The sequence below is a fragment of the Gossypium hirsutum genome, chromosome D05, assembly GCF_007990345.1.
Source record: "Gossypium hirsutum isolate 1008001.06 chromosome D05, Gossypium_hirsutum_v2.1, whole genome shotgun sequence".
Lineage (NCBI taxonomy): Eukaryota > Viridiplantae > Streptophyta > Magnoliopsida > Malvales > Malvaceae > Gossypium > Gossypium hirsutum.
This window is the reverse complement of record NC_053441.1, coordinates 31,414,468-31,431,493: the sequence shown is the minus strand read 5'-3', so window position 1 is coordinate 31,431,493 and position 17,026 is coordinate 31,414,468.

Genomic DNA, 17,026 nt, shown 5'->3' with positions numbered 1-17,026 from the left:
CCAAAACGCCGCTAAAGGTAGAGCATCAGCGGCGATTTCCCAGAAGCGCCGCTAAAAATAGGAATTAACGGCGTTTTATATAAAGCGCCACAAAAAACCTAAGACTAACGACGTCGTTTTTGCGATTTTTTAAACCTTTAGCGGCGTTTTTATCTGAGCGCTGCTAATCCTCTGGCCTTTAGCGGCGTTTTTATCTAAGCGCCGCTAATGCTCGGATCTTTAGCGGCGTTTTTATCTGAGCGCCGCTAATCCTCTGGCCTTTAGCGGCTTTTTTATCTAAGCGCCGCTAATGCTCGGATCTTTAGTGGCGTTTTTATCTGAGCGCCACTAATTCTCTGGCCTTTATGGTGTTTGTAGCTAAGCGCCGCTAATGCATTTACCTTTAGCAGCGTTTTTGCCGAAGCGCCGCTAATAGTAACAAAAATCTTATAAGTTGAAATAATTAATATTTTGTTCTATTTATTATATAGTGGTACAATTTACATTTAAATTATAATTAACAAATAATATTGATTAATACGAAAAGTTTTTATTAAAGAGAAGTCGTATATATATAACAGCTAACTATTTATTACTAATTTTCAATCACAGTTGATTTAAACTACTTTACGAGAGAAAATATATTAAATTATGAATAAAATAAAATATAATAAAACTTAAATTTTTGTATTGTAAAGAATAAATGAAAAATAGAATTAACTTTTATAAGAGTAATAAATTTTGGTAGTACTGTTCGACTAAATAAATCAAAGGAATTAATATAAAACACCAATTTATACAAAATATATTTTAACAATTAATTATTGTTTAATCGATTTTGACTATATTTTATGATTATATATATTAAAGATTTAGGGAATTTTTTTTATGGACGGTATTTTAAGGAGTACGGGGTATAGATTTAAGGTTTGGGATTTAAGGTTAATTTAGGGATTAGAGGTTTAGGGGTTTGAGATTTAGGGTTTCAACGGTCATGTTAGGGTTTAATTTAGATTAATATTAGTTTTTGATTATTTTTTATGGTAAATATGTATGTTCTTATATATTTGTAAAATAGATCCAGAATAAATTTAATATATTGAATATTATAATAGGTAGATCATGATCACTTTATGCATGTCGATTGATTGGTTAATTTATAATTTGAGACTTGTTAATTGATACAATTAATTATCTTGTATATTTAAAAACATTTAACCCTAACCATTTGATTTTTTTGATATATATGGCTATAGCAATACCAGATGCAAAAATATCGATACTTAAGTTCAAAAATGATAAAAAAACTTATATTTAGATCCATACGAAAATTTTTGTCATAAAGATAATATTGCTAGCATATTTCAACTTTGTACAACATTTTTAACTATATATAACTTGTTGTTTAATAGATTTTCACTATATTTTATGATTATTAAAGAATATTAATTTAGGGAATTTTTTGGGTTTGGTCGAGGGGTTTAGACGATCATGATAGGGTTTCTTAAGAGGTTAATATTAGATTGATTAATTTTTACGGTAAATATATATATGTTCTCTTATATTTGTAAAATAAATCCAGATCAATAAATTTAATATATTGAAGTTTAGTATAGTTTATATTATAATTAATAGATATATATATATAATAGGTGCGTGGTACTTAGATGATCATTTTATGGATGCATGTTAATTTATAATTTGAAGATTGTTAAATGATACAATTAACTAATAATAGTTGTATATTTAAAAACATTTAACCCAAATTAACGGCCATTTGATATTTTTGATATATATGGATATATATATAGTTATTAATTATTTAATTTGTATATATAGGACCAAAATAATCTTGGTATAAATAAATAAACAAATAAATAAGTAGGTAATTATGTATTTGTTAAATAAATAGGTAATTAATTATTCAAATGTAAGACACAAAAAAAAGAAGAGAAATTTAGCGGCGTTTCTATATAAAAACGCCGCAAAAGGTAGCCTTTACCGGTGTTTTAGTCAAAAACGCCACAAATATTGCAATATACGACGTCGTTACGTGTTAGGGAATCAGTTTCTATTGTGGCGTTTTATAGGGAAGCGCCGCTAATATTCTTGAAACTCTGTCAGAACGGCGTCGTTTCAGTTGAATGATGTACTCTATACTAGCGTTTTTCGGGAAAACGCCGTAAATATGTCTACAATTTTGTGAAAACATCACCGTTTCTTTGTGTAATTGAAAATTTAGTGGCGTTTTTTCCCCTAGCGCCGCAAAAGGGCATGCAATAGCGGCGTTTTTACGCAAAAACGCCGCAAATGTGACTTAAAATTAATTTAAACGGCGCGTTTCTTTAAAGGCCATTTAACCCGTGTCCTCATCCTTTACGAATTTATTATCGGAAAAAAATGCATTTTCTATACCAAATTTTATAAAAAAAATTTGTTTTTTATATAAAGAGACAAAATTTGTTGTACCAAGTTTATTATAACAAATTTCATCCATTTGTTAAGAGGACATTTGAAGCTTCATATGAAAATTTGTCATAAAGATAATATTGCTACCTTATTTCAACTTTATACAACATTTTTAACTATATATATAACTTGTTGTTTAATAGATTTTCACTATATTTTTTTATTATTAAAGAATATTTAGGGAATATTTTGGTCGGTGCATGGTATTTTAAGGAGTACGGGCCGGTATATATGAATTTAAGGTTTGGTATTTATGGTTTAGGAGTTAGGGGCTGGGTTATGCTTTAGGGGTTACAGACGTGAATTTAGGGATTAGGGACAGGGTTAATTAGGGTTTAGGGGGATTTAAGGGTTAGAGAGGTTTTAGGGGTTTGGTCGGGGTTTAGGGTTTCTTAAGAGATTAATATTAGATTGATTAATTTTGGAGGTAAATATATATGTTCTTATATATTTGTAAAATATAGATCCAGAATAAATTTAATATTAAGATAAGTTTTGAGTATAATAGGTAGATGATCACTTTATGCATTGGTTAATATGAAGATTACAAGGTTAATTTATAATTTGAGACTTGTTAAATGATACAATATAACCAATAATAGTTATATATTTAAAAAGATTTAACCCAAATTAACGGCCATTTGATATATTTTTTGATATATATGGATATATATATGAATATATATGGATATATATAGTTATTAATTATTTAATTTGTATATATAGGACCAAAATAATATTGGTATAAATAAATAAACAAATAAATAAGTAAGTAATTATTTATTTATTTATTTGTTAAATAAATTGGTAATTAATTATTTAAATGTAAAACAAAAAAAATGAGAGTTTTAGTGGCGTTTCTATATTAAAACGCCGCAAAAGGTATCCTTTACCGGCGTTTTAGTCAAAAACGCCACAAATATTGCAATATACGACGTCGTTACGTGTTAGGGAATCAGTAGCGGCGTTTTTCTACAAAGCGCCGCAAAACTTACATAACTTTACTTAAATGGCGCCGTTTCTTCAGGGGACAAATTAACTTAGATCTGTGTCGTCCTCCAATTACAGCAAGAGGGAAATTGCAGAGAAATTAGGAGAGAAATTTTCTAAGTGTCGAAAGGGGAGAAAACTTTTCACTAAAAATACAAAGGAAAGAAAGGTGGTCGGAGTCGATCTTGAAACAAGGTGGGCACAGCTGCGAGATTTGTCGATTGAATAGGTAAGCCGTTTCTGTTCTTTTGCGATTAAATTTTTTGGGTTTTAGGTTAGTCTAAGTTATTTGGGGTTTTAGGGTTTCGATTAAACAACATCAAAAATATGGTGAATCATTAGATAAAAGCGAAAAAAAATTTAGGGTTTCTTTCCATGTTGCCTTGATGCGTTGTTGCTGCTTCTTCATCTCCTTCCTTAAACCCCTATCCGACTCGATTTGTGGATTTCTAGTGTCAATCGGCAAAGTCTTTTACAAATTAGAAAGTGAGGTGAGAATCTTGATTTGTGGTATCAATGTAGTAATCCGTTTTAGATTTCTTATATCTGCATTAAGTTGTTTCGATTGGTGGTTGATAAATAACTGGTGTATAGCAGTGTTAATAGGAAATTGTGGATTTTGTGAGTTTCTTTGTTACTGGAGAGTTGAAACAATAACCTTGGAACAACCTCCGATTTATTCACTGCAATTGATTGAATCGTACAATTGCTTTTTATATGTGCTGCGTTTAAATACAAAACACAATATTAAATATAGTTAATCATGATTTATTTTGAGAAATCATTATTAAAATTATGGTTTTCGTTTTGTTTTAATCATGATTTCTTTAATATCCTTGGCTATGGAGTTATTCCAGCATCCATTTAAGGGGAAATGTATTATTTCTTGAATCCATTACTGAAACAAATTGTCAGTTAACATACTTTTTTTTATGTTTAATTTAGAAGAAAATGTGATTTCTCCTGCATGATTTGGTTAGGTTAGGTTTCAACATATATTCATATATATGTTCAATTTTAAACCTCTAATATCATCTAATTCACTGTCATGTACCTTTTTACAGTAGCAAGCTGATCAGTTTTGATGATAGGTTATAAGCTGATAAATAATGTAATAGTTTTTATATGTGTTGGTTTGCACATGGATGCATTTAGGCTTATTTAAAAGAAACAATGTATATGATATGGCTTTAAATCATTTATGCATTTAGGTTTTTTTTTAGTTTTTTTAGTTTAGCTAACTTTGTGAGTATAAACTCCTGTTTTTTTTAGTCTTTTGGCTTTAATTACTTCTGTTTTTTCGGTACTAATGTATTTCTGTCTTTTTTTTCCAGGATTTGCTTCGAAATTGAGGAAATTTAAGGTATTTATTCCTATGTTTCTCTATTTAGTTTTCTTATAAAAAAAAGTCAAATTGTTAAAAAAAAATTTTGTTATATTTTAGTTGTATAGTTTAATTATTATTTTTCATTTTTAGAAGGGAGTTTTAATTACCATTTTAGCTAAATTTGCATTTGACTTTGCAGCTTATTACATTATTTGATGTTTAAATTTAAGAATTGCTATTCGGCAAAGGCAATTGTTTTAAACTATTAAAATTCGGAATACAACTCTTAAACAACTTTATATATTTGAGTAATTGAATAAATTATGGGCGAATCGTTTAATCGGTTTAGCGTTTATAAATCAACGATTTCCGACATTATGTGTTGCAATTATAAATTTTACTTCAAATTAATGATTAATTATCGATCTTATATATAAACTTACACAACACATAACTTACAGAATAACTTACATAACTTATATATAACTTTCATAACTTACATAACACATAGCCTACATGACTTACATAATACACAACTTAAATAATTTAAATAACTTACACAATACATAACTTACATTCATAACTTACATAAACTTATATGCTACCTTACATAATCCATAACTTATATAAAATTTTTATATAAACTTACATAATACATTACTTACATATTAACTTACATAAGTTATCTACAAGCTTATATTTAAACTTGCATAACTTACATAATAACATAACAACTTACATAATACATAGCATACATAACTTACATAATACAAAACTTACATAACTTAAATATCTTACACAACTTACATAACCTACATAATACATAACTTACATAACTTACATAACTTACATAACTTACATAATACATAATAACTTACAACTTACATAACATACATTAATTTGATAACTTACATAAGTTACATAATACATAACTTACAACTTACATAACATACATTACTTTGATAACTTACATAAGTTACATAATACACAACTTACATAGCTTACTTAATACATAACTTACACAACTTATACACGTACATAACTTACATATTTTACTTAATACATAAATTATGTAACATATGATATACCTGCATAACTCATTTATACTTACCACTGAACAACTTACCCTTGTAATTTCTGGTGAAAATCAGACTTCAAGAAATAAGAAATGGACCGGTCTTGGATGAATTTGTCAAGGGTAAGCGACAGTTATCGAAATGGAGTACAGAATTTTCTAAATTTTGCATTTCAATATGCAAGCCAAGAGAACCTGATTCTTTGCCCGTGTAAGAAGTGTGTCAACATAAACTGGCATTATCGTGAAGTTGTATACGAGCATCTAATTGTTGATGGGTTTATTCGGGGTTATAAACAATGGCTTTTTCATGGAGAATGTCCGCCCAGTACTTCCTCTTCAAGGATGGATGTATCATATGATAGTACTGTTTACCATTAGTCTGTTAGAGGGGATGACATGGAAGGGATGTTGCGGGAAGCATTTATTATTCACAGTCATGGTTTACAGACGTTCCCACCCGACTTTGTGCCATCTGATGATTGTAATCTCGGTGGAAATGCTTTTACCGAACCCGAAAAAAGTGTACATCATGAAGAGCCGAATGGAGAAGCGGCAAAGTTCTATGCGCTACTTAATGACATGAACGAAGAACTGTATGAGGGATCAAAATTCTCAAAATTGTCTTTCTGTATTCGTCTTTTTTAGTTAAAATGTTTGGGAGGGTGGACCGGGAACTCTTTGACAATGCTGTTAGAGTTTTTGAGAGAAATGTTTCCGTTTGCAAAAATCCCCCAATCATGCAAAGATATGAAGAAAATGATAAAAGATTTAGGTCTTGGGTACACCAAAATTCATAGTTGCCCGAATGACTGCATGTTGTATTGGGGTGATCGGAGAAACCAACAGTGCTGTCATATATACGGCCAATCACGTTGGATAAATAGAAACACAGAAGATGGGAACGACAATGAAAATGTTGCACAACCAAGACAGAAGCCGATCAAGATTTTGCGATATTTTCCGCTGATACCAAGGCTTCAAAGGCTTTTCATATCGTCGAAGACAGCAGAGTCTATGACGTGGCACCATGATGGACGAACCGATGATGGGAAGATGAGGCATCCGGTAGATTCTTTAGCTTGGAAATCATTTGACAATAAATTTCCAAGCTTTGCAAGCGATCCTAGGAGTGTGACGCTTGGGCTAGCATCTGATGGATTTAATCCTTTCAAGATCATGAGTACTACGTACAGTACTTGGCCAGTAGTGCTTGTTCCTTACAATCTACCTCCGTGGATTTGCATGAAGCAATCTTCCCTTATTTTATCTATGATTATCCCTGGGGAGAAAGGGTCTGGGAATGATATCGACATTTATTTACAGCCACTTATTAAAGAGTTAAAACAATTATGGGCTGGTGTCGAGACATACGATGTGCTAAGAAAAGAGAACTTTAATTTACGTGCAGCTTTGATATGGATCATTAATGACTTTCCTGCTTATTCCAATTTATCCAGTTGGAGTACCAAGGGTCGTTACGTGTGTCCTTGTTGTGCTGCACAAACATGTTCGCAATGGTTGTACAATGGGAAGAAGTTCTCTTACATGGGGCATCGTCGGTGGTTACCAGAAAATCATAGATTTAGATTTCAGAGTTCTGTATTTGACGGCACTAAAGAGTTCAGAGAAGCTCATTCGTAGACCAGTGGCTCTGAAATCTTGTTTATGTTGGAAGATATGAATTTCATTTATGGGAAGATGAACCAACCGCCAAACATGCAAAGAAACAGAATATCAAATGATGAAGCTGATGATGACTCCGAAGAAGAGGACGATCCTAATGAGGCGGACTTGTGGAAAAAAAGAAGTATTTTTTTCAGTTGCCTTATCGGGAGCATCACCTTTTACGACACAATCTTGATGTTATGCACATTGAGAAAAATGTCTGCGAGAACATTGTGGGTACAATTTTGAATGTCGACGGAAAATCAAAAGACAATCTTCAGAGTCGACTTGATTTAGTCCAAATGGGAATTCGGCCTGACCTTCATCCCCATCCACTTTCGAATAGGAAATATTGGTTGCCGCCTTCTATTTTCTCAATGTCCAAGACGGAGAAAGAACTGTTTTGCATGGTGCTGAAGGATATAAAGGTTCCAGATGCGTATGCATCAAATATATCTCGATGTGTTAGTGTTAAAGATCGAAGATTATATTCGCTGAAATCACATGACTATCACATCTTAATGCAAGATTTACTGCCAGTTGCTCTACGATGTTGTATGTCCAAGAAGGTGACGTCTTGTATAATTGAGCTATCCAATATAATGAAAGCCATTTGTGGCAAAGTTTTGGATGTTCAAGAACTTCAGAAGGTACAGGATCAAGCCGTTTTAACTTTATGCAACATGGAGAAAATCTTCCCACATTCCTTCTTCACCATTATGGTTCACTTGATAATCCATCTCCCGCACGAAGCAATTCTTGGCGGACCTATTTTCTATCGATGGATGTATCCCATAAAAAAGCGTTAATTAAAATTTTTAAAATTTTCCTTCATTCACCTCTATGCCTTTAGTTACAACTTTTGATAATGTTGTATATTGTGTTTAGGTTCCTATCCAAATTAAAGTCTTACTACCGCAACAAGCGATATCCAGAAGGATCGATTGCTGAAGGCTACTTGGCAGAGGAATGTATGACCTTCTGCTCAAGATATTTGGAAGATGTTGAAACAAGGTTGAACAGACTAAATAGGAATGCTGGGCTCGCGGACCATAACTTAGCCGATACTTATTTGTTCCAAAGTTTTGGAGAACCAATCGGCAAAGTTGAAATTGCAGAATTAGATCATTTATCGTGGGTACAAGCACATCGATATGTTCTGTTTCACCACGAATCATTGGAACCTTTACGGAAGTAAGTTCTACAAATTTGATAAATATTTATCAAACTAATAATTGTTTATCTTCTAACAAAGTGAACATTTTTTAACACAGTAAGTACAAACAAATATTGAGATCTCGTTCGCGCTCCCGAAGAACACAACATCGGGATATTAATAAGTTGTTTACAGAATCTTTTTAAGAATGGTTATGCCAAACGGTATGCAGTTGGAGCTTCCGCTTACAAATAATAATGTTTTTTCATAACATTTTTAATTACTCAGTTTACTATCCATTCAATAGGTTTGGAGTGGGAAGAACGTAGACGACGAAGTTAAATGGCTCTCCCAAGGTCCAAATCGAGTGGTTAAAAGATATAGTGCGTTCCTCATCAACGGATTCAGATTTCATACAAAATATCGCAAGAGGTTGAGGAGGACGCAAAATTGTGGAATAGTTGTTAATTCTGCAATTACAAGTTATGCTAGTGCTAGGGACAATAATCCTGTCGAGGGAAATGTGGAATATTTCAGACATATTACTGACATAATTGAGTTGGATTACTACGACAAATGGAAAGTTGTCTTATTTCGAGGTGATTGGGCCGATGTTAATACAGCTCGTGGAATCAAGCAAGATCAATTTGGTTTTACAATGGTGAACTTTGACCGATTGATTCACACAGGACAACAACTGATAGATGAGCCGTATGTATTCTCATCTCAAGTCAAACAAGTTTTTTACTCAAAAGATCCAACTGATGAGGGTTGGTACGTTGTACTCCGTAACATCCCTAGAGACTTGTTTGACATGGGCAGTGGAAGTAGAGATAACATCGACGATAGATCAGAAACTTTGCCATTTCCAGAACGAAACTTAAACGATAATATCCCTAGTACTAGTGCACAATTTTAATGGGTTCGTCAGGATACGGATGAAGATATTTACGAATAATGATTTAATAAGATTTTACGATTGTTTAATTATATGTAATATCATAATTTAAATCTTGGTCTTAATATATATTTCAACTATTTTATATGTGTTGTTATTGTTGTAATTAGTTATTAAGTTTACTTACATTTTATGTGTATTGCAGATAAAATGCCTAGAAGAAAAATTTTAAGGGAAAGCATTGTTCAAAATGATCCAAACTCGACAGAAACAAATAGTACTGAACAACAGACAGCAATTGGATCTTCGAATGTTCCGATTACACCTGAGGATCCTACGGAAGTTCAAAGTAATTTTACATTTAATTTACATGCGTGTTGACTTATAATTGATTTATTTTTCAAATTCTTATATTATAATATACCATTTGTAGCTGAAAATGGTGGGATGCGCAGAGGTTGAGGACGTACGCTACTTAGAGAGTTATACAAGTTAGATCCAGTTGAGCATGTCAAGGTATGCAGAAACAGTTTTGGTCAGCCTGTTGGATCAGAAGCTCGACTTTTAGCAGGATACATGGGCATTTTAACACGAAATGCGAATATGTTGCCTATCAACTATGAGTCATGCCGTCAAATGCCCGATAGCAACAAAAACCAAGCCCTCGATAATATTAAGGTAACAAAATGTTAATGTCATCTGTAATGCTTGAGAAATAGTTTCATTTATATTTACTTTATTAACTTGTATTTTTTGTAGGCGAGGTTTGCTTTAGAGGTCTCGGATGCTTATGTAAAGAAGGCATTGGGAAAAAGATGGAGAGACAATAAAAGTACTTTGAAGAAAAATTATTATAAGACAAAAACAACCCTCGATGAGAAATTGCAAAATGTCCCGCTGGGTATGTTGAGGTACCAATGGGAAGATGCGGTTAGATTTTGGCATTCGAAGAAAGGCGAGGTACGACGTACTTCCAAACTATTGTAATTATTTTGGTTTATAGTATTTACTATTTATGTACTAAAAATTTTATAACGTAGGATCGTAAACGAGTTGGAAAAAGCAGCCGGCAGCAACAAAAATTCACTCACACAGCCGGGTCGAGAAGTTTTGCATGTGTAGCTGAGGCGGAGGAATTTTTAATTTTTTAATATTCTCAAATATGTATAACTTTCTATTAAATAATATTTTTACTACTATATTGTATGAACGGTCGTCCGATCAAAAAGTTGGACGCCTTCAACTTTTTGAAATTACACATAAGAAGAAAGATGGATCTGCTATGACTCTTGAAGCTAGTGAAATTATGGTACGTTTACTTAATACGATTTGACTTGTTTTAGTTATTTATAGTGTTTATTTTCTAAGGGTTTAATTTATTACTTGTAATGCGACTATTGTTATATTGCATTTGTTTTTTTAATATATTGCGTTCCTAACTATGTGATTTATTTATTAGGCAAAACTAAAAGATAAAAAGACGGAGTACGAAGCGATTGCTTCTAGTGATAGTTCTGTTCATCTTGAAGACATTGATAACCGGATTATTACTGAAGTTTTGGGTCCTGAAAGGTATGGTCGGGTTCGATTTCAAGGATCTTTTATCAGCCCAACCCAATATTTTGGATCCAGCTCGCACCAATACATGGCTTCGGGGAGTCAATCTCAAGCTAAAGTTCAGAGGTTAAAAGACCATATGGCTCAGATGCAAGCGACCACATTTGAGGTTCAAAGGAAATATGAAAAACTTCAGCAACAACTTAAAACAGAGGTGGCAGCGAGGGAAGCAGAGGCTACAGCGAGAGAAGCAGAGGCCGCAGTAAGAGAAGCAGCGAGAGAAGCAGAGGTTCAAAAGAAATATGAAGAACTACAGATACGACTTCAAGCAGATGCGGCATCGAGAGAAGCAGAGCAGAGCAAAAAGTATGACGAACTTCAACAGCAACTTCAGATTATGATGAAGATGTTTCAGCAGTCGCAACTTCCGCCGTCATAATGTATATTGCATAAATATTTTTATCATTTTAATTTTTAACGTTTTTGTAAAGAAAAGTATGAATTCACTTTTATTTATTGATATTAATATTATTTTAGTCATTTAATTTGAAATATTATATAAATTTATTGTTTTTGGTTAGTTTAGATCTGGTTGCTTTTGATTTGTTGTTGTAGGAGGGCTGAAAAAAATAGAAAATTTTATTTTAAAAAAATCCCAAAATTAGTGGCGTTTTTTAAAAAAGCGCCGCTAAAAGTCATATAATATAGTGGCGTTTGTAAAATAAGAACCGCGAAAGAACACTACTTTTAGCGGTGTTTGTAGATGAAGCGCCGCTAAAGAACATTACTTTTAGCGGCGTTTTCTACCAAGCGCCGCTATAGAACATTACTTTTAGCGACGTTTTTTACCAAGCGCCGCTATAGAACATTACTTTTAGCAGCGTTTTTTTCCTAAGCGCCAGTAAAGAACATGATCATTAGCAGTGTTTTTTTCCTAAGCGCCGCTAAAGAACATGACCTTTAGCGGCATTTTTTTCTGTAAGCGCTGCAAAAGTTAGCGACGTTATCCTTAGCGGCATTTTTTTTGGAGCTTCCTCAAGCGCCGCAAATGCCTTTAGTGGCGTTGCGCCACTAAAGGCCTAAAAACGCCGCTAAAAACCTGTTCTGGTGTAGTGAATGTAACGTCCCATACACGGCCTAGATGTTAGGACCAGACCTAGGAAGCTACATTAAATAATTTCAGGAAATCTCACTTTTAACTAATTAAAGTTTATCTGTCAGAAAACATTTAAATAGTTGAACCAACGCAGAAATCCAAACTTGAAATCCGTATTTCAAGATAAAACAACTATAATATAAGTTTAATTAAAGCGGCAAAATACTAGATAAGGATGACCGAGCTCTCGCCACACCGACCCGCCTAAGTCGATGAGCTACCTTAAAATTCAGTCAAATAGACTAAATGAGTTTATAGACACAGTGTATAACTTATAATTGTTATTAAGCGAAACTATAGAACAGATCTTCAGTTTCTCAAAGTTCAAACAATTCTTAGAATCAGATACGGAAATAGAACATAATATATCAATTATAGATACAAATTATGGCAGATACAAAGTGTAGATTTCCTATCTCAATCTACTACACACCATCTTCGTCCAGCCCTACACACCAAAAAGGGTATTAAGTACCCATCCATCCCTACACACCATATAGTGACTGTATGTCACGTTCAAAATGTCGTAGATCAGCAGCCAGAACAAAATGCAAAAGTCACCAGAATCAGATACATATACATGGCTTAGCCACTAGTCTTGGCAAATTATTAAACTATCCACAACTTCCTTAATTTTTATTCAATCTCGACCTCAATGCAAATGCAGATTAACAGATACAGATATGATCATAAGGTGTTACAGATTCAATTAATACTCAGTTGAAATAGAACGCAAATACCCACTAGTTTACAATTCAATGATATATGTAAAATAAAAGTTTGCACATAAACATATTATCATTCAATAGGTTCTACACCCTAAATTGGATCATACAAACCCTACAATAGGCTTACATTTGATTGGAACGACATTTACGACCATAACAAAAAATTTAAAATTTTGACCCACACGCCCGTGTGGATTCACACGGCCTGGAAGGTTGGCCCGTGTGGTCCACATGGCCTGGCACACGACCGTGTGGTTCAAAACAGTGAATTACATAGTCTAGCGCACGACCAAGCATACGTCTGTGTGACTCACAACGTCTCACACGGCTTGGACACACGCCCATGTCCCTGGCCCGTGTGACCTTAAATCTAAAACAATGAGTTACACGGCTTGGACACACACCCGTGTGCCCCAAAATACAACTAGTGAGTTACACAGCCTGAATAAACGCCCGTGTCCCTAGCCCATGTGCCTCCAATTTGAAAATAGTGAGGTACACGGTTGTGTGGCGTCGAGAGCCATGCTTTTTGGCGTTCGCAATTTGCAAAAAATCAAGTTTTTGTTACACACCTGATACGGATTCAATGCTGAAGCAATAGGAGTGATTCCAAAGCCTAAAAACGATAACTAGAGGTTCAATCAACAGTTTAAACGAATAATTCGCATAAAAACAACAATCAACCCAACATGTCGAAAATTCGACGCAAACCCTTATAGAAAACTAACACTTACCGACGAATCAACATCAATTACCCAAACTTAGACTGCTAGAGGAACATCTTTCGCAAGACCTTCACCTAACAAAACTCCAATCGCACAATTAATGAAAATTTAGACAAACAATAGTCATTTCTAACTTCGAATAACGATAACGAAATTTCGCGTAAACAAAAGAGAATAACAGCAGAACTTACACAACGACCTTTCAAATGACACAACGAGCAATGAAAAATTCCCAATTAAAGTCGGTAACAGTTTATAGAAGCACATAAAAAGAAAAGAATGAAAGAAGGGAAAGAAAAAAAAGAAAAGGAAAAAAAAGAACGAAAAAATAGAAAATAGAATAAAAAAAGCGTTCAAGAAAGGTTATTTTTTAAAAAACAACCAAAACTAATAAGCTTTTACCAAATAGCATAAAAGTTTTCCTTAACGTAGGCACAAAGATTCAAACACAGAACCAACCATTGAACCAGCAGGCTCATTCTTGACATAGACTAATGCATAAACTTAAGTTGTTAATTCAATGATAGGGGTTATGCCAAAATAAATTGTAAAATTTCAAGAGGGAAAACTCAAACCTTTGATCTCAAACACATAAATAGAACACTTAACCACAAATACAGAGACTCAATTATTGACAAAATTTATCAAACAATTGAACAAATTTTGGGGCATTACACCAAAAGAAAGCAATGCACACAAAGTGTTTGATTAAATGCTCTCAAATATATTCAACAACTCTTAATGGAGTGGATACCAATGAGGAGGAAGACCTTTATTTATAGTTGAGCTCCTCCAGATCCAATAGTATATACTGAATTAAATTAATGGTTAAGACTCATACCTATCTACAAAATGAGAGTCTTTAAGGGATTTAAACTCTATATAATCTTATCCCTTAGGATTACAAAATATTCACTGTGATAACTCTAATTTTATTGGAGTGTTTTACTAGGCCACCAAGGCTTCATGCAAATGGGTTTCTTCATATATTCCACGAATTGGATCAGTTCAAGTTGGCCAAATGAGTCCTATTTAATTAGTTAGCCTCTATGAGACAATTTGTGTGCATTTATTATGGGCTTTGATCCGCAGCCCGTGAAATTAAAAAGGAAAATATTTTAGTAAGTTTTTAATTAGGTGAGGCTTGTGATATTTTCTATTAAAAGTATTCTAAAGCTTTATTCATAAATAAGTTCCCAAATCTCCATGAGACAATTTGTGTGCATTTATTATGTATAATGTAGAAGCCCAATTTCTGCCCGAGCCCAAATATAAAAAAAATGACAGTCCATTTACAGCAAATTCAAACCCAATTATGCCAGCCCAAAATACAACCCTAGCCCAAAAACAAAAACTTCCAGCAGCAAGGGATGGGGAACCCTAGGGTGCGCCGCACTCTGCCCATGTGCGCCGCTCCAGCTCCTCGCACGCTGCTACCGCCCAAGGCTCGCCTATCACTGCTCCTCCACGCCTTTGACACCTGCAGAGAAAATTGAATGCAACAACAGAAGCATGCAGGCGATATAGTTAATGGAAACAAAAAAAAAAGAAAAAGAAATGAATTATTGAAATCGGCTATAAAAGCCTTGATCGAATCCTTGTATTTTTTTTGGACACACATCAGTCAATCGAAACTCAGAAACAAAAATTCAAAAGGTTGATTTTAGACTATTCTCTTTGTTTTTTCATATATTTTTTATTTACTTATTTGTTTGTTTTTTTAAATCCATTTTAAAATAATCGGTAGAGAAAGTAAAGAAAGTTACCTGAATCGGCCCTTAGGCCCGCCGTCGATGGTACTTCACCGTCGCCAGATGTGGGTTTAAGGAGGGGCCAAAGCTTTTCTCTTTCCCTTTGTTTCTCTGTTCCATGGCCTCGACTTCTGAACGTGCTTCAATGCGCTGATAAAAGGTGCCCTCACATAGCTCCGGCCACCGGGCAGTGGGGAGGCGTGACAGCGGCAGGGTTCCTAGCCTTGGAACCCTAGCAGAGAAAAGGGAACCTCCTTTTTATTTTATTTTTTGTGTTCTTTGCAAGAAAAATGAAACTGCAGAAAAAGTAGATTTTTTAGGCTTTATATTGTGATTAAAACAGCGCCATTTCAAGGAGGGAGACCTGCACATTCTTGCCCTAATGGGTAATTTGCGCCTTTGGTCCCTCCAATCTTGCGGCAAATTCAATGCAGCCCTTTATTTCACTTAATTTTGGCCACATAATTTTGCGCCTGTTCCAATCTAGTCCTGCGCAAAACGATGCGCATAAGGGACGGGGAATATTCACAGTCAGTCCCTGATGTCCTCAGTGCGTTTCATTTCAGTCCCTCATTTTTTTAATTTTTAATTATTCCCATTAATCTCATTATGTTTTCAATTACGTCCTTAACCTTTTATCTCCATTTTATATATATTTATATATATATATTCCTCTAAATTGTATTTGTATTTTTTGTTGTTGTTTTTTGGGATTTTCTTTTATGTATTATTTTATTTTAAACTGTTTTAGATTTATTATTATTTATTTCAAGTTTATATATGTTATTCATTTCAAATATATGTATATACCTTACCCATTTTAAATTTATATGTACTATGTAATTTAAATTGTTTCCTATGCTTTTTATTTTGAAATTCTTTATATTGGTTATTTCAAAACTGTTTTATTTTTGTTTATTTTGAATTTCTATACATTAAGTATTTTATACATTATTTTATCTTATATTAGAATGCATTATATACACTAATTATTGTTAAAATTATTTTGTACCTTTTCAACTATGCTATTTGTTTTATGTTTTATTTATTATCCATTTTAAGATTTTTTCTTATTTTACGTTTTTATATGTACATACATTTTATTTATTTTAAAATTTTTTATACATAGTATTTCTAAAATTGTTTTGGATATAATTGATTTTTTTTATTTTCTTTTTTTTCATATTATTCATTCAAAACCCATTTATTATCCTTTTAAAAATTATCCTACATTTCATTTGCTCTAATTTGTTTTATGCTACTCCTTTTGAAATTGCTATGTGTGCTAATTGACTTATTTGTCTTTGATTATTAATACTAATATTCAAATAATGTATGTTGAGTGAGTATTGTCATTGTGGATGTCATAATTAGTTTACTCGCATTTTCATATTATTGTTATACATTTGTGTAATTTTATCCATGTATCATTATTGCATGATTATTATTATATTGTCATTTCACGTCATTGTATTGTAAATTAAGCTCCAATATAGTTATCCAACTTAGATTGCTTTATTTTATTCTAAGTAAGATAAATGCATACC